At 44.9% G+C, this 6,433-nt stretch overlaps 1 protein-coding gene across 1 annotated transcript in view; it reads right to left on the reverse strand.

The window, feature by feature from the left end:
- The window catches only part of LOC126260181 (amphoterin-induced protein 3-like), a 188,436-nt gene extending 182,242 nt beyond the window's left edge, over positions 1–6,194 (reverse strand). The window contains exon 1 of the mRNA XM_049957453.1: positions 6,095–6,194. The gene's annotated coding sequence lies outside the window, so the exon portion shown is untranslated. The remainder of the gene's footprint in view (positions 1–6,094) is intronic.
- Positions 6,195–6,433: the final 239 nt, after the last annotated feature.

The raw sequence follows: 6,433 nt of genomic DNA on the forward strand, positions 1-6,433 counted from the left end.
ATCAGGGCTCGCACCGATAAATTTAAGTGCTCGTTTTTCCCGCATGCCATTCGAGAACGGAACGGTAGAGAGACAGCATGAAGGTGGTTCATTGAACCGTCTGCCAGGCACTTTATTGTGAATAGCAGAGTAATCACGTAGATATAGACAACTGGTAATTGCGATGTTGATGTGGCAAATCATTTTATCTTATGACGGACTTTCGTCGCAGTCTACGAGGTGTGGCTAGAAAAAAAACCTGACTAGTACTGGTGAAACAATAAAACGAATGCAATAAGGCTGAAAGTCGCGTGGCCTGTCACGTGACTCTCGCTCCGCCTACTGCTCGAGTTTCATCTGCCTCCTGCACTCAGTCTGCCCGTGGCGTCTGTTTTAAGTAGTTGACGTTTTGTCTGTGCGTCGGAAAATGTTGAGTGTACCGAAAGAACAGCGTGTTAACATCAAATTTTGTTTCAAACTAGGAAAATCTGCAAGTGAAACGTTTGTAATGTTACAACAAGTGCACGGCGATGATTGTTTATCGCGAACACAAGTGTTTGAGTGGTTTAAACGATTTAAAGATGGCCGCGAAGACACCAGTGATGACACTCGCACTGGCAGACCATTGTCAGCAAAAACTGATGCAAACATTGAAAAAATCGGTAAACTTGTTCGACAAGATCGCCGTTTAACAATCAGAGCAGTGTCTGAGTTAACAGGAGTTGACAAGGAAAGTGTTAGGCAGATTCTTCATGAAAGTTTCAACATGAACAAAGTGTGTTCAAAAATGGTTCCAAAGTGTCTCACAATTGAACAGAAGGAACGCCGAAGAATGATTTGTTCTGACATCCTGGAAAACATTGAAAGTGATCCCACCTTCCTACAAAATGTTATTACTTGCGATGAATCGTGGTTTTTTACTTACGATCCCGAAACTAAACGCCAATCGATGCATTGGAAAACTCCTGGTTCTCCACGACAAAAAAAAGCACGAATGTCAAAATCGAAATTCAAGGCAATGATGATTGTTTTTTTTTGACATCAAAGGGATTGTGCACATTGATTGGGTACCAGAGGGACAAACAGTGAATCAGCATTACTACATTAGCGTCCTGGCTACCCTACGTAAGCGAGTACGGAGAAAACGGAACGATTTGTGGAGAAGTCATGGATCCTTCACCAAGACAATGCCCCAGCTCACAGTGCGTTGTCAGTGAAGACGTTTTTGGCAAAACACAACATTCCCATCTTAGATCATCCACCCTACTCACCTGATTTGGCCCCCTGTGACTTTTTTCTTTTCCCTAAAGTCAAGTCAGCTTTGAAAGGAACTAGATTTGAGACTGTTGAAGCAGTAAAAGAAAAAGCGACGGAAGTAATGTATGGACTTACCGAAAATGATCTGCAGCATTGCTATGAACAGTGGAAATTCGTATGAAGCGGTGTAGAGACCGAGGAGGAGAGTACATTGAAGGAGATAACATGAAATTTTAAATAATTGTAAATAAATGTTTTTTCCAGCATCAGTCCGGTTTTTTCCTAGCCGCATCTCGTATAGTCTGCGAAAGTGTTATGTATGTGACGTTTTGAGAGGGTTATTAGAGATAACGGAGACGCAGTAACAGTGGCAGAAAAAGCAGCATGCAGAGTAGGAGGAGCAAGCAGAGCAGGACAGGAGCAGCTGGCGGGCTGCAGACGAGGGCGCTGCTGGTTAGCGCGCGACAGCGGGCGCCACTATCGGGACAAAGCGATCTGCGAAGTGCCCAGTCGTGACGGGCAGTTGCAGCGCCGCACCATAGCGCAAGCCGCGGAACGGGTTCCCGCTGCAGCCGCGCCACAAAAGCTGGCCTCTCCTCTCTGGCAGGCGAGCCGCTCTGAATCTCAAGACCGCAGCGGCGACAGAAAAGGCGTCCGTCTGCCGAACAGCTGTGCGACGCGACGCCAGGCCGGGTTTCTGCAGAGGCGAATACCCGGCTGTAGGCTGTAGAAGGGCGGCGCAGACGTGCTCGGCACATGGCGCGGTCTTCTTACCTTAAGACACGGAAAATAGCTGTGTCTGGGATCCTGCTGGGTGAGCCAAACCAAACCACAAAGTAAATGAAATACTTGGGACTAATGATTCATGAATGACTGGCGGGAGATGCGATTTCTCTGGCACTGGAAGGTGAAGCTACTGCTGCTTCCAAAATGTCAGTTCACATTGAAACAACAGCTGCTCTTCTGCATCTACAGGACATGATAAATACTCTGTATGTTTATGTCGAATCCAAATTAACACGTGGGCTACTGAGGACCCGTAAGTGCACACGACGTTTTACTTGAATGCCGAGTTTATAGGTCCGGTATAAGAAGATAGGCAACAGATTATGGGGGCTCCTATTTGTGGGGAATTTTATGATGAGAAATTTGGCTCTTGAACACAATCGCTTCCATCCTCTAACAGACAGCGTAAACTATGAGCTCAGCAATTACTGACTGCTGAGGGAAGAAGGTTCAAATGCCTCTGAGCACTATGGGACTTAACATCTGAGGTCATCAGTCCCCTAGAGCTTAGAACTACTTAAACCTAACTAACCTAAGGACATCACACACATCCATGCCCGAGGCAGGATTCGAACCAGCGACCGTAGCGGTCGCGCGGTTCCAGACTTAAGCGCCTAGAACCGCTCGGCCAACACGGCCGGCCAGGAAAGAAGGCTTCGACTTGCAATGAAGAGAGGGAAAAGTTCGATAGGAGGATAACAACCAACCGATTGAAGAGGAATCGCGTATCTTCCGATACGAAGGCGAGTTACCATATCCCAAGTTCGGTTTGAAAGGGAGGCTGTCTCCAGGACTACCTCATCACACAGCCGGTGAAATAGTAAATACGCTTTACGTCGCAAATTTGCTTTCCGACCCTCAATTATTCTGTAACTATCGCGTGAAGGAAAACAAAATACCAAGAAGATGCAACAAACCTATTGAAAAGACTGCTACACTGTCTATTCCGTCCACTTCTAGAGCGCTGCTCTAGGAACAGGATTGACGGAAGACATCGACAAAGTTCATAGAAAGGCAACTCATAGTGTGCTATCGTGAAATAAGTGAGAGCGTCACAGATAAGATGCGCAAGTTGCGGTGGCAATCATTAAGACAAATATGTTGCGGCGATACTTTTTCACCAACTTCCTCCTCCGAATGCCAAAGCATGTCGTTGACTCCCATACATGGGAAGGAATGACCATCGTAGTGTAATAAATCAGCTCTCGCACGGAAAGATTTCGTCGTTCATTTCTCCTACATACTTCTTGAGATTGGAACGATAAAGAAATAGTGTGAAATTATTTCATGAACTCTGCGCGCACTTGAGCGTGAACTGCAGAGCAGTCATGTAGCTTGGTACAACGTAAGCACTGCTGTATTGACTTCCGCCTCAGAATCATTTTACTTATGGGATTTACCAACAATCACATGCTACTATTGGTCAGGAAAGTATAGCACTGACAAGTCAGTCGCCGGATATTATTCTGTTGTACACAGATTTTTTTATTATGCTATGGGTAACCCCCGAGTACCCAAAATTTAAAAAAAAAACGCATAATGCTGTCACTGCGCAGGATAATATCATTTTCATTACAAGTGTGATCCTTAGTTGGCAGGTACATTTTTTTTCCATATTTCCAACACAAGAGAGCTCATCTGCCTTTCATTAGCGAAGAATCCAAACGATTCACGGAGCTCGTTTACAGAACACATGTCAGGCCACAAACACAATACAAAGAAGCTTGACAATATGGCTAATCATTCACCAGCGTTATTTCGAGAAGCATAACGGCCGCGGAAGATCCCCTACCACTTAACGCAGTGCGTTGCAACAGTTATTGTGTGCAGCGTACACAGCTACCGGTTACCGTATTCCAAAGAGTAGTCAATTACAAAATTTAATGCATATAGTTCATTTACGAGGAATCTTGTCCACAAACTATCCTGATTCGTCAAAGAAGCGCACGAAGCTGTGAAATTGCTGTCAAATTTTATAATCTGTTCTTTAAGAATTCCTAGTTATTCTTTAGTTTCTCGAGTTTTGTTGAGACGCCATTCGGAAAACAGAGACACACATTGGATCTACATTCACTTTAGGTATGCTAAATATTGTAGCCCTTCCACAACTATGTGCTCCAGATGATTCATCGCAGTTTCGTTCCTGTCATTACCAAACCTTGATCTCGTCTCCGTTTAGCATGGAACTACCAATAGTTACAGAACTCATGAACAAGTCAATATAACTGATGTAACAATATACGTAAATCTGAGAACATACAGCTATATGCTGCATACCACAGTATTTACCCGCTCGCTCTCTCTTTCATTCACACACACACACACACACACACTCCCTCCAGCAAGGAGAATGTTTGTATATCCAAAGTTACTGAATAATTAACAGAAAATACTAATTACAAGCACTAAACGTAGGCACAGAAAACAGTTGATAGCCGTCAGATGTCTACAAACAAGTCACAGTCTCAATGGCTGCATGACTGGCGGACGGAGTATGACGGTTTATCTCGCCAGAACTTACTGCAAAACTACGGGAAGAATTTGTCAGAGATAATTGTGAATACTTAACAGCAGCAGGCGTATCACTGAAGAATATAAGATTAGATTAATTATAGCAGATATATTGTCGCCTAAAGTGTCCCAGAGACACTAGAAAGAGGCGATAACACTTGGCAATACTGCTGACAACGAGATGGTACCAGTAGGCATACTATCAAAATAACTAGAGGAGCTACGGATCAACATTTTGCTCTTCAGTTTATCTATAGCGTAAATGTTTACAACCATAACCGGAGGGGGGCATTCAGTTAAAAAAATTGCTTTCATTAACAATAACCACTTTCCGCCGAAACAAAGAATTGAGACCCATATGGTTTCTGGTGCTCGGTTCAGTAAAAAAAACCTACATCAGCGTTCTATCCTGACAGTTTCTGTAGTTCCTGCAAAAATATGCCGCAATTTCTTTATTTTACAGTTTATAACAATGGTTTAAGAACTGCCCAAGTAAGTAATGTCGGACGTCGATCTGCCAGTAATTGCAGAAAAGTTACTGCTATTTGGAATACTAGACTTCTTTAAAATCTATCAAAACAGATTTAATAAATACAGATTGAGGTATCTTTACTTGAAGGGGCACACAAATGGAATGCTAATTCTGCCTGAGCAAGGGATACAAAAAATATGTCGTCTTTGGTAGTAACAAAGTCATTTGCCTCTAGAGATGTAGAGGGAGCCACGAAAAAACTAAATTAGGGCCAGCCCGTGGACATTGTGGCCTTTCGCAAATAAAACAATGCTACACATCACTTGGTCTTTTGTGACATGTGGGAAAGCACCATCTCACTGTGAAGTGTGTGTGTGTGTGTGTGGGGGGGGGGGGGGGGGGGCGCACTACGTAGGAAAATCATCCTAGTTTCGTGACAGCAAAAGCTTGGCACTTCTTTGCTGTTTAATTCGATTAAGTAGCTGCGTGGAGTTTTACCTGTATACCAAACTTCTTTCGGCGATCATAAATACAAAAAGGCTCCACGGACGCATGCAAGGGCGTAAAAAAAAAAAGTTGAAAACACACCATTTCTATACTTGAAAGAATAAAATCAGTTTGGTGAGTTAAACACCTGATATGACTTTTTATTCAGACATCAGTCAATTATTACCTCAGTTTGAGACAAATTCCAGTGGCCGCCACTTCTGGTACACATAATTAGTCATTCACAAAAAACGGCAAAAAAATTTTAGTGGTCGTTTGAGAGATTTTTTGGTATGCAAATAAAAGTCAACGCCCGACGCAAATGTACGGTCCGATTGGAAATACTGTCTTGAAATTAGACGGGCAGCGTTCGAAACGCTTTATGCACCGTAATTAAAAATTTGCTTTTGTCACAAATTTGGTTTTGTTTCCCGCTGAACTGACCTTTATTCTCGTTTTGATGTCCAACAGTCAACGTCACTCGTGATCCCCACTCGCTCACAGTACACTGAACACCAGAACTGTAAACACGATGCCGCACACAGCTGTCGGCACTCGGCTTGTCACGCACCCTGGCAGCAGAACAGTGACAGCGCCACCTACCTCGAGGGCTAGACCGCCGTCCGTGCCGCCACCTCGCGCCGCATGCCGCTCGTTGCCCGCTGCTGCCGTCCGCTAGCTGTTGGCTGGCTCGGCCGCCGCTGGTAGACTGGACTGGACGCCTGGATGCGCCAACCAGTGGCGCCCCTGCGCCGCCGCTGCCCGCGCAGACTGTGACGTCACGGCAGAAGTCGCGGCCCGCTATCTGCTCAGCCGTGCCGCCGCCGCAGACTGCACCGGGGTTCGAGCACGACTACTCTCAGCCGAGAGAAACCGCTTACGTACTTGCAGGTGTGCTGTGTCCCTTCTCCTCAAACGGACCCCTGAAAGCAGAATCAGACA

The sequence above is a fragment of the Schistocerca nitens genome, chromosome 1, assembly GCF_023898315.1.
Source record: "Schistocerca nitens isolate TAMUIC-IGC-003100 chromosome 1, iqSchNite1.1, whole genome shotgun sequence".
In the NCBI taxonomy this organism is placed as follows: Eukaryota; Metazoa; Arthropoda; class Insecta; order Orthoptera; family Acrididae; genus Schistocerca; species Schistocerca nitens.